We start from the raw sequence: 18729 nt of genomic DNA, 5'->3' as shown, positions 1-18729 counted from the left end.
CCTTGTCGGGACAGGAGGGGTGCGGTATTTACGCCTAGTGGGGGAAGTCCTACAATTTAATGTCCCCTGTGGTGTTGGGAGATCACACAGCAAGGCGCCTGCTGCCAATTATGGGTTTAATTCCCTCGGAGCTCCCGGAGATCAAGTTGGCGGGTGTGCCGCCAGCTTTGGCAGGTCCTGTCATCCTCAGTAAATTCCACCCATTATTTTAACTGATCCTTCCCCCTCCTCCCCCACCTTCTGCCAAGCGGGGTCATTTAAAATCGTGGACTATAAATCAGTTTCATCCATGTGATTTGGAAGGGAGGTGTACTGTGTGCAGTTCTGGTTGCCACATTATAGGAAGGATGCGATTGCACTGGAGGGGGTGCAGAGGAGATTCACCTTGATATTGCCTGTGATGAAACATTTAAGTTATGAAGAGACGTTGGATAGACTTGGGTTGTTTTCGTTGGAGCAGAGAAGACTGAGGGGCGACCTGATCGAGGTGTACAAGATTATGAGGGGCATGGACAGGGTGGATAGGGAGCAGCTGTTCCCCTTAGTTGAAGGGTCAGTCACAAAGGGGCATAAGTTCAAGGTGAGGGGCAGGAGGTTTAGGGGGGATGTGAGGAAAATCTTTTTTACCCAGAGGGTGGTGACAGTCTGGAATGCGCTGCCTGGGAGGGTGGTGGAGGTGGGTTGCCTCACATCCTTTAAAAGTACTTGGATGAGCACTTGGCAAGTCATAACATTCAAGGTTATGGGCCAAGTGCTGGTAAATGGGATTAGGCAGGTAGGTCAGGTGTTTCTCACATGTCAGTGCAGACTCGATGGGCCGAAGGGCCTCTTTTGCACTGTGATTCTGATTCTGTACGTGAAATGCAACAAGTGCCAATTAGCTGTCCTTTAAATTAGATCAAATGTTCAGAGCTTATTTACATAGCAAGATTCCTTAATTATATAACAGATAACAAACACCTGAGAGAGACTGTTTATAAACAGTAGCATAATCAAAGTAATATGACATAAGAACCAATGTAATGAAAATTTGACTGTGGCATGTAATCACTATTTAATATATTACAATATTCAACTGTTGCTGGTTCTATCTTTTGTGGCAATTTTATTCTTATATTTATGACCGTAATAATTAAGTTCAAATGTTAGCAAGTAAATGGTAAATAGCAAGCATTTACTTGCTAACATATACAAGAGCCACAAGAGAAGTAACAATGGTAAATTTACTTCTGAGAAATAATATACAATGAAAACTGAGAAGTTGTTGTTAACTGTGGGGTGTATCTTATTCAATTAATCCACCAATTTCAACATTGCCAGTTAATGATGTATGCAAGCTAACATATATCGAGTGAAACAAAATGCAAGTATTTAGCATGCTGACATTTGCATTTACTAATTAGTGCACTGGTGTGACAGCTTACAGAAAAGAAGTTTAACCCTTTAAAAAAGGTTTAAACTGACAAACTTTGTATCAAGTGAGCCAAGGCTTGGTAATGATGCCATCATGGTGAGATAGTCTAGCCATATTCAATATTAAGGGAAATATGGCACTTAGGCTCTGAATGAGCAGGGCAAGAAACTTCATCTCCTTAGCCAAGCTGTTATTTTCACGACCTTTCAATCCGGAAGGGCTGAGAGGGAAGTGTAAATTAGAGAGGATGAATTCAATACCAAAATCAGGTACAGAAAGAAAAACAGAAAGGGAAAGAAAGATCGGTATATTGCACTGAGAAAAGATTCACCTTGTGCTCAACTGCAGGCAGCCATCATTGAACAACTTAATTTATACATCAACAGGAGGGCAACATAAAATGCTTGGCTATTACAATATACTACGCTCCCTTCCCAATTGAAAAATACACCTTAACATTAGGTGTATTTAATTAAATACAGATAAATGCATGAAATGTAAAGTGGTACACGCACATCATTTCCCAGAATACAATATGACCAAACCAACATCAACAATACCTGAAATTTAACAGGCTAGATTGCAAACTTGTTACTGTAATCACAACCAAACATATATGACCAATACTAACAGAGTAATTTACATGTAAAAAAAATTGTTTTTTCATAACAAAAACATCATTTGACAAGAAATAATGAAAAGAACAATTTTCTTCTTCCTTTCTACTTACTTTCAATTAACCTATCTGGCATCTTTCTCTTGCTGTTCTGGTATTTTCCTCTGTTTCCATTAGCTTGACTCTATTCTCTCAATATTTCTGACCGTGTCAAACCTGAACTTTAACGTTGATTACCAACTCCATTTAATGGTTGGGACTGTGGCATTTATTCAAACAAAATCAATGACTCACTCTGCTCTACCAGTGAATTATGTGACGCTGGCAAACTTTCAGTTCCTTTGTGATTTTCACTTGGGACTGTAGGTTTATTATGTTTGCCCTTTGTCAGATTTGCTCTTTCTACATGCCACTGATGGAATATATCTCCGATCTTCACTAGATATGTGAATGCATGCATCGCTTTGCACTACCTCCAATCACATATTTCTCCTTACCGCCTTGGTGGATTTTTACCATGACCTTCTGACCAGCGCTGAACTCTCCAAGTTTCATGTCTTACATATCATAACTCATCTTTACTTTGTCTTGTTTTTCTCTTACTTTGCTATTGATGTCAGACTTAAGCAAGTTAAACGTTGTGCTAGCTTAAATACTAACTTATAAATGAGCAACCTGTTGTAGTCTGTGGGTTTATTCTGTAAGACAACAGGAAATTGTCCAGCCTGTGTCAATGAGAAACATGGAAATTCCTGCCTAGCTTGCCATCTAGCAAATACTTTTGCAAAGACTTATTCACAATCTGCATTACTTCTTTCTCGCTGCATCATTTGATACTGGGAGGTACAGTGGTAATTAGAGTGTATTTGATTCCATTCTTATTTCAGAAATATTTCAAACTCTTCTGACGTAAGCTGTGGACCATTATCTGACACTAACGCCTCTGGCAATCCAAATTGGGAACACGCTTCTCAAAATCTCTACAGTTTTGACATTTGTGGTGTTTGGCATAGACTCAACATTTATCCACTTGCCATAGCTAACAAGCAAAACAAAGTACTCTTTCCCTTCTTCATTCCCACAGTTTTCTTGGGTTTGACCATGGAATGAAAGGAACCTTAGTTGAATCATTTCTCATTTCTCTTCAATATATCTATCTACCTTTGGATACCAAAAATAGCTTCTTGCTACTGCTTTCATTTAATCTATCTCCGTTGCTCTTGATGAAGTTCCTGTAACAATCTCTTTCTAAACCTTAACAAAATAATGACTGTCAAACTCCATAGCAGACAGCTTTGATCTACACTCAGTTCATTTCAACATGTGAAATATTCCTGCAATTTCCCATTATCACACTTTAGGCCAACTATCCATGACATAATTGAACATTTTACTGAACATCACACTGAGCTTCACATCCTTGGGCGTTTCCTCAATAATTTATCTGGCAAGCACTGGCATGTCATTTGAGTATGTAAAGTAATACACAGGTAGCACAGTGGCTAGAAATGAGTCACTCCATGGGAAATCTTGGAAGAGCATCTAGATTAGCACGATCTGCTGACTTATGAGATTTAATACCATACAGATGACTAGTTTTATCATTTGGTCCTCCTTGATCAAAGTTTACTCTGTGCTCTTTTAGCACTTCCTCAATGTCAGGCATACTCTTACTGATCCCTACTGTAAATAATTTGGCATAGTTTAACCGTATTTTCTTAAGTCAATTCCTTTCCATTAGGGAAACTTTGCTCCCTTCTACTGATTCCATTGGTAAATAATAACTCATTTATCATCATATTCCACTCTAACACTAGCTTCACCTAAGACTGGGACGCTGTGATTGTAACAACTAGCCAGTTTCACAGAAGGGAATGTGACATAGGGATTTCTTGTACTCTCCTTCAGAGATAACAGACACTGCTGCAGTTTTATCAACGATGAAAGTAAGTTGTGAATCTCTGACTTTCATTTTGACTGGAATTTTATCATCAACCTTTTTAATTTTAGTTTCTTATGCACTGTTTTTCTTACTCTCTGACAGAGGACAACTCTTGATCTTCTTGTTCGATAATATCAACTTCTGTTTTCACATCTATCATATGTGCACTAGGGGACTTCCAGACACCTAAAATAGATTTAGGTCTACCATGACCCAGTGCTTTACCAAGAACTGGAGCATTACTGTTTCCTCTACTCCTGCCTGCCGTCTGAATATGACTGACTTTCCCACAGGCATAGCACTTTGATAGGAAATGGGGGCATTTAAATGATTGGCTGCTACTGTGGCGACAGTAAGATCTAAATTTCCAACTTGGAGTCTGTGAACTTGGCTGCTGTGGCCTGGATTTTACTGAAATCCAGTGGACCTCCCTTACCAACTCTGGAAAAGAACTCCCTTGGAATTCGCAACTTTCTCTTTCTGCCATTTCTATGGCCGTGGTGTCATCGCAGACTTCCTTCCAGGTCAGCTTACTGCCTTTGATAAAAAAAACTTGGCCTGGATTTTATTGTTCTTTAGACTTCCTAAAACATGTTTCTATGGTTAATTACTAACTTCGCGCCAAACCCACACTGACGAGAGAGTTTCTTTAATCTGCAGCAGTCTCCCTTGGCAACTGCTTCCTTTCATGGAATGCAACTCTCAGTGCAATCTCATTCTTAGTCATGTCCTAATGAGTCCAGATGCTCATTAATTTCATAATCATCCGTAATACTGGGGCCTTGCAGGCAACATTGTTTAGACACCACCTCAAAAGCATTTGGCTTCAACATGATGAGGAAAACAATTACTTTATCTTCATCTCCCATTTTATTCATTTTTAGCCAAATGTGTAACCTTCATTCATAATTACACAGTCCTCTTTGTTGGGATTGAATTCTCCCCTTGCCCCCAAAAATGCTTTCAGTGTCATTTTTTACAAATTATGTACCATGCTGACTTACTATGTACCTGAATACAATGTGCACACACCGAGTAATCTTTCAAATTACTCAAACTTCCTCAAAATCAACTTTAGGAGCTCCAAAACGTTAACTAGATTCATGCTGGTTGCTGAAGTCAAAAGTAAGACACAGCAGCTTTCTTTGCTGGAGAGAGATTATTGGCTTAAATCACAATCAACACTACTCCCTCCACCAGTATCCCAGCTATCCCCATTTACACTATTTTGGCAAAACCAAATAAACTAAATTATCAAATCAAAAGGACATGTTCCCATTTATAGGTGTACAAATACTCATCACCTGTTTAACAATGTAATTGTTATTAAACCTTAACAATGTAATAAATAAGACATTTAACAGATGCCCCTCTTTTCTTTTAAATTAAAACTTTTGAAAATCCAAAAACAATATTTCAAACCAAATGAAAATAAATAAATTAAATGGATTTTTTCAATTTCTATGCCTCATGTTATATTAAACCAACTATTAATAGATCTCATATTTCCACTTCTTTAAACATTTTATTTTCTTCTTGGCCATATACAAATAATTACAAAGCAATCAAAGAAAATATCCATATCCTCATTAAAACACAAGGCATCCCTCTTCCAGTGCATCTAATAATTTCTTGGAGCAAGCACCTCTCTTCATAAAAAAGTCTGACAATTGGTGACTTGCAACCACCCATTTTATTTTGGAAATCTCTTTTCTTTCCAATGTATCCTTTGTGCTAGCAAGATCAATCCTCAACCTATTTTCAGTGACACCCTTTGTTAAATGAACATTGTCCCAAGGAGAACAGTAATCCACATAGAATTTTACGGGCAAACTTTTCTCAAATTACCCCTTGTATAGTTTTCTTCAGTATATTAGATAAGTCTCTATTGCTTCCACTAACACTAGTGTTTCAGCAGCTAAGGTGCTTTCAACTACCCTTTTCATTTTCTTCGCTTCCCAGGCTAATCGACAAAATTTATTATACTTTCCTACCAAGAATATAATAAACCCTGCTGTACTAGAATATCTATTTGGAAGATTGGCATATGATACATCACTAAAAATGACTAACCTCATATCTTCTATTTCACCCAAAGCTGGAAACTTGAGCGTGCATTTCTCTGAATTTAATTTCTTTAATGTTTTATTTGCTCTCATAACTTCCTCAACTGTAGCATGTTTTATCATTGCACTCAGTTCCAACACGTCACAGCTAGCATCAGGTTTAGTCTGAATACAAATCCTTGGATGCAGGATCCTCTTTTTGTGAATATAAGACTGTTGATTCAAGGTCACTCCCGGCTTATTCTGCTTAATGTCTAACTCAATATGTTTAAAGGCCCGGAAGCCTGACCCCCAACCTTAAATTCCTTCATTTTTTCTATCACCCTTTGCTCAAATTCTGTAGAACCTCCCCACAGAAAATCATCGATATGCATTATAAAGATGCCTGCTAGTTTCTCCTTGTGATACCAATAGAACATTGCTGGGTCTGCCTTTAACTGAATGAAACCCATTTTCAACAGGATGGACCTAACCGAGAAATACCATAGCCTTGACGCATCACTCAACCCATAAACTCACTTGTTCAATTTCTAATTTCCCTTCTATATCGCCAGTTTCTTTAGGTGATTTCAAAAATGCAGCTTTTATGTCAATCAATTTACATTCGCAGGAATATGTTGTTAAAAGAGCCAAGAAAATCTTCAAGCTCACTTTTCCTGCAGAAGGCGAGTCCACCCTGAAAGTCTTTCCTTGAAAGCCTGAGCTACTGTCTAGCTTTAACCTTATATATGCCATCAAGAAGTACCTTTTCTGTGCATATCCACCATGGTGATAAGGCTGGCTATCCCTTGCCTGGTATTTCAGTGTATAAACTAAATTTTTTCCAACTCTCTTTGTTTGGCATCGTTTATCAACTTATCTTCTAATTTGTCTGTAACCACAAAAACTTCTCAATCATAAGGGTTTCTACTTCTAGTGGCATTCCTAGCCTGTTCTATGGTCCTTGCTCTGTCAAACTATGACATCTAATCACTCTCCTATCTCTTTCTGGACTACTGCTACATGATCTCTCCTACAATCAGAGCCCCTTTACAAGCCTGTGGTCTTTTCCCAGGGCAGTGACCACTTCCCAGTCCACTTTCAGAACTCACACCGCATTTTCTGGCCTTCCACATCTTTACCTCATTTTGCCAATCCATGGCCAGAAGATTTACCTCATCAGGCAGGCCTTTCCACTCTTTCTGCCCATTTCTTTTGTAAATACCATGTGCCCTGGATTAAAATTTATTTCTGATGGCCTTTGTCTCTGCATGCAGGGCATTCAATTGCTCAGAAAAAGTTGAACTAATCATAGTCCCTTTGAAGGCCAGGGAATGTTCTCATCGCTGAAGGTATTTTTGCATTTCTCCCATTAACTATTTCAAAGGGACTGTAGCCCCCAACCATTTGAAGTGAGTCCTTTGCATGGGCTGCCCAGGACAAGACAGATGTCAGCTTACAGCTCAGTTGCTCAGCTAAGATTTTGTGAAGCATCTCATCAATTACTGCGTGATTTCTTTCACAAACCCCATTACTAAAGGGACTTTCCGCTGCTGTGTTCATCATTATTATGCTCATATCTTCACACATCCTTTCAAATTCATCACTGGCAGACTCCTCTCTCCATTGTCAGTTAGAAATTTAGCTGGTGTTCCCAGTCCAGTTCCTATCCATTATCTTGTCCACAATTATCTGTTTACCTTTACTATATATTACTGTTGACAAATTTAATCTAGTTGCCACTGAAGATGCAGAAAGTTTGGATTTATTTTGAAGTGCTAGCCAGGACTAGCAGCTAAGGCACCAAAGCATACACAGACAGTCGCAGCCTTACATGAATGCTATAAACTTGTACAAAGGGCTCAGGTGTAAGTTTGCAACTGGAAAATGGGAGACACACGGGCGGGAATACGGGATAACTCAATCAAGAAATGGGGAAGGCCATTGCGCACAGTCTGATAGCCATCTTCAAAAAAGACAATGCCCAGTCTCTACACTGCAATTACTGTACAAGAACACAATTATCAGCCCACCAGGGCTGTGGCCTTTGTCTAATGAATACCATTAAATTGTAACTGATAATAAAAGATATATAAACTCTGCTCATTTGAACCTCGGTGGAGAAGCACCTGGATTGACCAGTGTTTGCTCACCACCTGTGTAATAAAGGAACCACATCTGGTCTCCGAGTGTTGAAACTTTGTACCAGAGCATTCCTCGAAACTTTCAATTGGCGCTGCAAGCAAGGTACAAAGGACACAGGACACCGATGGGGAACCGGGACGAGTCACAGCGTGAGTACATTTTTATTCATACTAAATCTGACTGTCTGGACCCAGGAAATGTCAGGCGCCCCGTGTATCCAAAACCTAGGCTCAAGGGGTGGTAAGGGTGGGGTAGAAACACTTGTATTATAGATTGTTATAATTACATCCGGTATTAGTTGCAAGTAACGAGTTTGGTCAGAAAGGACAAAGGTAAGAACCATACTGTTGACAACAACTATACCCCGACCGTCTTACCCAGAGATGGCCAGTAGTGACAAACTCGAGTAGGGATCAGAGGGATCCCTGACACAGCATTTAGCTGACAAAATAAGAAATTGATAGGCAAAATAATAAAGAATTGGAACTCATTTGACTCACCCACTGATCAGAGAAAATGGTGGGATAATCTAAAAAAAGACAAAGATGATAAAGCATGGATCCTAATGTTAAGACAACATGTAGAGTTAAGTAAGAAAGTAAACAGAATATTGGCCAACAAATCCCAACATGAAGAGCTAGTACAGCCAAAATATCTCATGTCAGTTTTGCCAGCTTTAACACAGCTACCAGCAGCTCCACAATACGCAGATAATGTAGATTGGCTGGTGGAACAGACAGCAGGATATGAGGAACAACAGAAATTGGGTTGGGAATCACCACCCACATATCCCATGGCCCCAATTAAGATAGAATATGTGCCCCTGGTGCCCGGACAACCAGGCAGACCAGGCACAGCAGTAAGCCGATTTCCGAGCCGAAATAGCACAAGTCTTAGGGCAAGCCCCAGTTAATTGGAATATAGCGACTGGAGTAAAACAAGAAAGGGGCGAGGGTGTCCATGAATATGACAATCGGAAGTTTGAGGCATATTGTAACTACGGGGGTGCAGGTGCTGTGCCGAACCGAGACGATGTACAGTTTATGCAATTGTACAAGGATGGCCTTAGCCTGGCCCACCAGGCAATCCTAAACACCGGGCTAGTAGACAAGAACACGTATGATGAACTAGAAAGATGGGCCACCGGCGTAGATAACCACATAGGGAAAACTAAGATAAAAGGTGTGGGCAGTGGAGGTTACAGTCCCCACTGAAATGGTGGCCACTGCAATAGCTGTCCCTAAACTCGAGGTGTGCTTTAATTGTAAAAACCCGAACATAAAATACTTACAGTTTTAGATGTAGTCAATAGATTTTGGTCGATACCACCAGACCAGGAATCCCAAGATAAATTCGCTTTCACAGTGGGAGGGAGACAGTATACATGGGTGAGGTTCCCACAGGGATTCCACAACAGCCCGAACGTCTTCCATCGGGTCATGAGTGAGAAGCTGAGTTAGTGCGACGTAGAGTCTTACAACAGTACAATTTATAATATGTAGATGATATCCTAATAGCATCAGAATCAGAAAGGGTCCACATCGGAGCCCTCTTGGTAGTCTTAAGGACACTGAAAAATGCTGGATTTAAGATAAGCCCCAAAAAGGTGCAAGTAGGGCAAACACTGGTTAGGTACTTAGGACACGAGATCAGTCAGGGAAACAAGATTCTACCACAGGACAGCAAAATGGCCCCGAATTGTAGACAATACACCCTGTTGAAACTGTATCATGAATCAGACCACAGCGGAAGGGGCAGTACGCTCAGTAGACTGCTTCAGAACTGGTGGTGGACTGGCATTGGCAGGGATATAGCCAAGTAGTGTCAGAGATGCATCATTTGCACCGATCAAAGTAAAGCTATCACACCAGCTGCACCCCAAGGGCCCATGGGAAAACCTACAGATAGATTTTACAGGACCGCTTCCTGACAGCAGGGGAAAGAAATACTACCTGGTCATAATCGACCAGTTGACTAGATGGGTGGAGGCTTTCCCCACCACGGTCACAAAGATCCTCACTTTTGAAGTAGTACCAAAGTGGGGAATCCCTTTACAGATGGATTCGGATCAAGGAACACATTTTATGGGCAGTGTTATAAAAAAAGACGTGTGAGCTGCTCGGGGTAAAACAGAAATTTCATGTACCTTACCATCCATAAAGCTCAGGAATGTTAGTATGTATGAAATGCACATTAAAAAACGCTATTGGAAAGGCAATCACAGCATATTGATATGACTGAGGGCTACCCCCAGTAGGACAATTGAATTAACCCTTTTATTAGTTAATGACCAGGAGGTCATAGCTACTGGAAGCGGGGATAAAGGACCCATCAGGGATAAAATTAAAAACTATATTAAACAATTGGATGGACAGCTAAAGGAATTACAACAGAAATGAAGGACCAACAGGCTATCAGGGATTTAGCAGAGAGGACAAAAGAGGGACCCCCGTCACCACCGGCTGAGGTTGGAGACATGGTGTTTGTTCAAATCACCCCTAGCCAACCAGGTTTTGCCCCTAAATGGACTGGACCGTACGAAATTATTTTGACCAGCGATTCATGTGCCTGCATTGATATGAAGGGAAAAGGTAGGTGGAAACACTGGTCACAACTGAAAAGGTATGATGTAAGTAAGAAAGACTGAATTACCGGGCAGTGGGGGGGAAAAACGGACAATGAGCGGTCCGTACTGTGTTAGCCAAGTGGTTTAGGATTCATTCCCGATCTGGAGGACTGGCCATCTGAAAGACAAAAGGGGAATCCTCAACTACAGGGAGGGTCATCGTGGGCTGTGCACAAGGAGGGGTGAAAAGGAGAAAGCTGCCTCTTATAGACAACCTAACCCCTGGTGATCACCAGCAGTATGCTTCATTACAGAAATAACAATAACCGGGTAACTTCGATGCCAAGATGTAAAAAAGCTGGGTGTCAATAATCATTACCAGGGCCCTGGCTATAGCAGCCACCTGCATACAGACCGTAAACTATGAAGCAGTGGCTGGTATGGCCTTATACTACAAGAATGTCAGTGATGGATATTGTGTGAGAGGATGTGTGAATGTCACAACGGAAAGGTCAATGCTCTTCAAGTGTGGCACTGGGCTTATGCAACTATTCATTGGAATGAGCGATGGAGAGTGCCTAAGGCAGAGCTCGCATATGGGAATGGAACTCTGATGGAAAAATGAGGGCCCAATATATTTCTAGATCAGTGATGGTTCGGACGGACCCTGGACATGTGCGAAGGGGGCACAGGTCCAGATACAAGGTGTGAGAGATTTTTCACAATTTACCGTCACACCCCGGGATAACAACAACTGGGGTCACTGTCCCAGGGAGGAGGACTTGGGAATGACAGGTAACTTGGGGACCAAACATGCAGAGTTGACTACAACGGTGGACCCCAGACCGACACCACCCACAAGGACACAATGACATCACAGAGACGATCTTGCCCAGACATGACCCCGGGGCCACAGAATGGACTGTTGCTGTACCTAGACGGCGAACTATTGTATGATAATGTTAAACATGAAATTGTACTGGTAATTGTGAACCTGGCGGGTATACAACTGCCTGAGTATTGTGGTAACCAAGCGCCCCTACAAAAACTATACAAATTACTGAGTAAGGCTGTGATTAATAAGGCGGCCAATGCCACGGGCGCCACTGGATTCATGGGACATGCTGCTTTCCACTGTCAGAAGAGAAGGTTAGTTAACAATGTACTGACAGGGGTGAACACAAGGTCTTCCCTGGTAAACTCTCTTGACATTCAAGGAATCAACTCTGAGGTCACGAATCTTAAAGGGATCATGAGGCAGCTACTCATAAGAACAGCGAACGGCGGAGAAATGGCAGCAGCCTTAGGGGTCAAGAGTGTGGCATCTCTATTGGAAAGCATACACATTATAGAGACCCATGATAAAACCACCAACCAATTAATAGAAAGGCAAGAACGACAAGAGGACAGCACACAAAAAAGCCAGTTGTGCCACGCTCACAGCCAGTGGATGATTGGGCAATTAAGACACAATCTGGCCCAGATCCAAAGTGGGGAGGTACCGGGCTGGATCAACAGTACCCGGTTGCAGGGGATGGCTAAGAACCTAGGTGTCATTGAAGCCTGTACTTTGAAAGGAGTGACCAGGATGTATCCGGTGATTTAGAAGTGCTCCACAAACCAAATGAATGTGATAGGCATGGTATGGGCAATCCCCTCAGTCACAGCAGACATGGGCCCGCACCCTCAGTACCAACATTGGGTTAATCCGAGACAATGACTCCCTCCGGTACTACCCCATAGACATGCATGCCATGCACAAAAACGAGGGCATACAAGGGGTATCACTGAGCAGGTGCAGGAGGAAAGGCAGCCTCACGATTTGCCCCCATCCAGTCGGAACTGGGGTGGCTGGACAAATGTGGGTACAACTGAACAGAGGGTTGTATGTTAGAAATTACCAACAGAGAAAACCATCATACCCGCTCAGGATACAAGGGAAAGGGAGAATACTGTGTGACAACTACTGAGCAGTCATACATGTACGGGAGCCTACACTGCAACATCACCACCCCCAACTTCTGCTTTAAACCCCGGCTCCCAGTTACCATCGGACACACGCGAATGGTGTACGTCCAACAAAGGGGTCAGGTCTCAGTCAACACCTCCGACACACTCCACGATACCCTGGAACAGTATGAGGAACCTAAGCAGGCCCCAATTCCCCACCTTCCCACCTTTGCAAAAGCCTGACAAAGATTAAAGGTGACTTACGAAAGGTGATGAAACAGTGTTACGTGTTACAGGCGGAGTTTAAAAGGCTAATCAATGATATGGAAGAGCAATTGACAGATCTGACATGGTGGGAGCAAGTGTGGGACTGGGGGCTGAATGTGGATATACTCCTGGGTAAGAATAATCTCTCATATACTCGTCGCTGTGCAGCTAGTGTTAGCATTGCGTGGAGAATTACAGCATGTCACACCTGTAAGAAGAAAGCCTTTAGACATAGGGTAAAAATAATGTTAAAAGAACAACAACGGCTGCTGGGACAGGACACAATATTAATGTAGTAGGGTCCCAGTCTCCCGTCTTGGTGGCCATGCACCACCGGAAAGACAGAAGTCTCGGACATTAGGAAGATCATCGGACACAGATTAATTGGCTAGCTTAACCTAAAGGTTATGCACTCAAAAGGGGGGACTGAAGATGCAGGAAATTTGGATTTATTTTAAGGTGCTAGCCAGGACCAGCAGCTAAGGCACCAAAGCATACACAGACAGTCGCAGCCTTACATGAAATCTATAAACTTGTACAAAGGGCTCAGCTGTAAGTTTGCAATTGGGAAATGGGAGACACAGGATAACTCAATCAAGAAATGGGGAAGGCCATTTCGCACCGTCTGATAGCCATCTTCAAAAAGGACAATGCTTAGTCTCTGCACTGCAATTACTGTACAGGAACACAATTATCAGCCCACGGTGGGGTTGGGGGGCGGGTGTCATTGTGCTGTGGCCTTTGTCTAACTAATACCATTAAGTTGTAACTGATAAAGATATATAAACTGTGCTCATTTAATCCTCGGTGGAGAAGCACCTGGATTGCCCAGCTTTTGTTCCCCGCATACGTAATAAAGGGACCACTTGAATGTTGCATCTGGACTCCGAGTGTTGAAATTTTGTACCAGAGTATTCCTCGGACCTTCCACCATGTCCACAAAGAGCAAGAGAAAAATGTTTTTATTCTTATCCCACACCTTCAAGTCCGTTGCTACAACTTTATTAAAGTCCCTTGTTACTGGGAGACTCATTATGGGCCGTGATGGTTAATCTTCTACATATATTGCATTTCTCCCTGGTCACTTCGATAAGTTCAATGTATTCATCATCCATTAGGCCTGCATCCTCGAGTAGAATTTTTAACCTATGACAAGATGGAAGGGCAAATTGCTACTGTAGTTTTAAAACTATTTGCCTTTTTTCCTTTAAACTCCTACCCCCTGATGTCATCAACACTTCTTTAACATTGTGATCCAAAATGTTAGGTCTTGTTAACAGGGTACACTAATGTCCCAATTGCGTAAACTCTAAATTGACAAATTTCCTAAAAAGAATTGCCTTATCTTGTTCCATATCTAATTTCATTTGAGCCTTTTTCAGAGGTGGCTTACTCAATAGTAAGGGTATTTGACTGGATGGTACATCTGTCTCGATAAAATGATTTACACCGACTATGTTACGTGGAATCACCATTCTGTTTAGTGACTTTAATGTGTTATTGTCCCCTAACCTGAAGTGAGTAGATCTTTCATATTCCTTAATCTCACTTCGGTCTTTACTATTTAGAGGATCCAGGCAGCACTCTAACCAATTCACTCCACATACTGTGGATGTACACCCACTATCTATTTCAGCACAATTGAATGAATCCGGCAAATGAACACCCATCACTGGGCTAAACCATCTGGTGACCAGTACAATTCCTTCTAACTGATCAGTATCATCTGCCCCTTCCAATTCTTCCTTGTCACGTGTTATTTCAAATACCCTGTTCTTCCATTTTGGACAGTTCACCACAGTATAATATTTCAAGTCACATCTGAAACATCTGTTGACAATTCCTTGGTTATTCCTGGGGTTCAGCCTCCTATCATTTTCCCGTCATCTGTTAGAGCTGCCAGAATGGTCTCCATCCTCATTCCTTTGTTTGTGGTTCTTCTTTCGTATTGATGCTTGTACCCCATATCAAAGTGGTTTCGAAAGGCTGTCAGCATCGAATCCTACATGTTTTTTGTTTTCGCTGTATGTTCCCTTGCTGCTATGACAGTGGCTAGAAATAAATGATTCCCCTCAAATTTTTCTAAAGCTTCAGACATCTGTTCCAAAAGTATATCTCATTCTGAGAATCAACTCCGGTCAAGGCCAGGAGCCTATCCACGTTCGATACTTCAACACAATGCAACAATTCGAAGGCAAGCACTGAATCAGGGATCTCCAAAGAGAATTTATGGAACCATGTATATGACCTTTTAAATTCCATGATATATTCTTCTATGGAATAACCATCCATCCTTCTAAATTTATCAAAGTCTGACCATGCCTCATATGCTTTTAACAGGTTATCTTTCTCATAAATTTTGTCCATAAATTTTAAGACATTATCCAAACCTTCCTCAATGTCCAAACGAAAAGCCTCTAGTTTTGAAGGTACTTTGCACCTGATCCTGCTGCTGGTGGGAAGCAAAGGTGCTAAAGCCTCACCTTGCTTTTTCTTTGATAAGGACGTAACCCGTGTCCATATATCCACTTAATTCTTCAGTTGGTCATAAGGTTCAGCTTTACAGAACAATGGTGGAAAATCATACCCTGCCTGAAAAGGAATCTTAGTTTCCAATCTTCACCATTAGGTCAACCATCCTCTGCTACCAATGGATCCATGTCGGTTGGTGAAGTTAAAATTAAGACACAGCAGTTTTCTTTGCTGGAGAGTTTATTGACTTAGTTCACAGGGAACACTACTTCCCCCCAACCCCAACCCCCAACATCCCCCAAAGTGTTTCCCAGCTATCCCCATTAATAGGTATAAAAATACCCATAACCTGCTTAACCACGTAATTGCCATTAAACCATAACAATGTAATTAGTAAAACATTGACACAAAAATGTGTCATAATCCTTAATTTTTCAAATGAAACATTAACCGCTCTGTTATTTTGAGCAGCAAATTATAGGGCAATGAAGGAAGCAGTAAATTCAGTGAAGTATTCTGCCATGAGTCAGAAGCACCCTTGTGTCAGAATCAGTAGGTAATGAGTTCAAACCCCATTCCAGAGCAGGATAATCCTCCTAGTGCCTCTCAACCAATGCCATTCAAACAGATTGTTTAACCATTTATCTCATGGCTGGTTGTGAAACCCTACTGTATGCAAACTAGCTGCTGTTTTCATCTACATTACAACAGTAACACATTTCAAAAGTACAATGTTGGCTGTTATGTACTTTGTAACATTCAAAGGAGGTGAAAGGTACTATATATTTGGAAGTATTTTCTTCTGTTTACCAAGAGAATTACTGTCAACTCAATGTTCCTATGTGGCTTTCTTTTCCCTGACATGGACTATCATATCTTGAACTAATGTGTGATATTGCTATTAAACAGAGCCACTATCTCTATTTTCAAAGATGACAGGAAAGAACTTGACCTTTTAATATGGAACAAATTCCCCCAAGTAACACTATATTAAAAATTTTAAAGGAAAAATTGATTTTTGCCACATTTTGACTGTCAGTAAACACTGGGATTTGTCTCATTAATATCAGCAAACATGGAGATTTTGTTAATGAAGGAACAGCTTAGTTGGTAAATAGGTGGATTAATTCAGCATCAGAGAGATAAACCTAACATTGTGTTTACCATTACAATAATTATATACAAAAAAATGAATGTCAAGATAAAAGTATATAGCATGCAAGTAAATTGCATCTGTCATCAGGTTTGCATTTACACAAGTAATGTTAATATGATCACAACATACAAAAGCTAAGTACTGTGGATGCTGGAAATCTGAAACTAAAACAGAAAATGCTGGAAACACTCAATAGCCAGGCAGCATTCATGGAGATAGAAACAAATTCAACACCTCAGGTCGATGACCTTTCATCAGAACATGATCATATCATCGTTGATGTAAAACTTCAAGGCCCAAATTGTTACACTGCACCACCCAGTTAATTTTGACCTATCCCTTTTCTCTCAGGTGCTAACTGATATGCTGTCTGCCTCATTGGAACAGGAGTAGATCATAAATCCATTCCACCATTTTTGATCCATATCCTTTGATAATCTGGACCCAGATTATTTTAACACATTTCTATTGAACAGCACCACACACATTTGGGGGTGCAGTTATAGATTTCCACTACCCTTTGTGTTGAAAAGTGCTTTCTAATTTCACTCATGACTGATCCTGCTCAAATATTAAGATTATTCACCTTTGTCTTCTCTCCCCAGTTTCTGTTTTCAAACAGACATGTTTCATCCCACTGGGCTATTTTTCTCATTAAAACCAGCATGAAAGTGCAAACAGTGGGGGTTGTTCAGCAATCCTGGATTCCCAGTAAGGAAGGTGTATTCCTAGTGATTGCACGTGTGAAATGGGTTGATGGCATTATAGTCTTGATTCACCAATCCATACAGCCGGCTCCCTAATGGGATCACAAGATAATGGAATTGCCTTTGCAATAGATTTTAGGTGTGTTAATGATATAAATTGAACTAGCGCTGAAAATTAAACTGTGTGTCAGAAAAACAACAATTGCTGCAGCTGGACCATAACATACTCTACCAATCAGAGAAATCCATAGGGAACACCAGCAGTGAAGCTTCACGCTCCATTTCTACTCCATGTAAAATTCTCTCAAGAACCTAAAACTCTCTTTTGTATGCAGAAGCCCAAATGCAGAGAAAGCCAGCATCTGCTAAGAAAATTTCTACCTGCTCACTGTAAACTGTGTTCCATCATTGCATTCTCAGTAACGACGAGATTGAGTGCCCTGAGACATATGTACCTGATACATCACTACAACCACATACTGGTGTACATTGTTATGGCATTAATCTTTTTTTAAAAATAGCTTTCTAGAGTAATCAGATCTATAGCACATTCTTAGAGCTAGCTCAATGTAATCTTACATTGTTTCATATAACATCTTACTTATAAAGAACACTGTTGCCATTTTGTTAATGTGTCAGCTGTGGTTCAGTGGCTAGCATTCTTGCCTCTGAATCAGAAGATAGTAGATTCAAGTCCTATTCCAGAAGTTGAACACAAAAATCAAGGCTGACACTCTGGTGCAGTACTGAGAGAGCGCTGCACTATTGGAGGTGCTGTCTTTTAATGAGATGTTAAATTGAGGCCCCATCTGCCTGCTCGGATGGATGTAAAAGATCCCATGATGAAGAGGAATGGGGGAGTTATCCCTGATGCCCTGGCCAATATTTAACACTCAATCAACAATACAAAGACAGATTACCTGGGCATTATCACATTGTTGATCTTACTGTGCACTGTGCTTCCTACATTACTGCAATGACAACACTTCTGAAGTACTTCATTGGCTGCAAAGTGTTTTAGGATGCCTGATGTCCAGTGGTCGGGAAAGGCGTGGCATAAATGCAAATCCTTTTTTGGTGTTGCATGTAATAGAGGGGATTAACTATTTTTAAAAACTGCAAACACCAGATATCTGAAGTAAAAATGCTGAAAATATAGATATCCCGTGTTTAAAGCGTATTCTACTAATGTTTGTTTTAGCGCAGCTTGTAAATTAGGGAACTTACCTGAACAGTATTACTGGCCATGACCTCCATTTTAGTTTTGGCACAGTTGCATGCTCAGTCTGTTTCTTAAAACACTGTTCCCACTGCCTTGCTCGCCACCTCAACCGACCCCTTACTCTTTCCCTCTCACCACCTCTCCTGAAACCTAACTCCCTCCCCCTCGCCACCTCCACCAAACCTAACTCCCTCCCCCTCGCCACCTCCACCAAACCCTAACTCCCT

The 18729-nt window shown here is 41.2% G+C and overlaps 1 protein-coding gene across 8 annotated transcripts in view; it reads right to left on the bottom strand.

Moving 5' to 3' along the window:
* sytl5 (synaptotagmin-like 5) overlaps window positions 1-18729 on the bottom strand; it is a 262548-nt gene that overhangs the window by 241464 nt on the left and 2355 nt on the right. For 2 of the 8 annotated variants that reach the window (XM_041211620.1, XM_041211623.1), the window contains exon 2: window positions 10815-10906. The exons of the other annotated variants lie outside the window; for them this stretch is intronic. The gene's annotated coding sequence lies outside the window, so the exon portion shown is untranslated. The remainder of the gene's footprint in view (window positions 1-10814; window positions 10907-18729) is intronic. 8 annotated transcript variants of the gene reach the window in all.

Source organism: Carcharodon carcharias, chromosome 18, assembly GCF_017639515.1.
Source record: "Carcharodon carcharias isolate sCarCar2 chromosome 18, sCarCar2.pri, whole genome shotgun sequence".
NCBI classification, from domain to species: domain Eukaryota; kingdom Metazoa; phylum Chordata; class Chondrichthyes; order Lamniformes; family Lamnidae; genus Carcharodon; species Carcharodon carcharias.
Note: the sequence above shows the minus strand (reverse complement) of the source record. Positions and strands in the feature narration are given on the sequence as shown.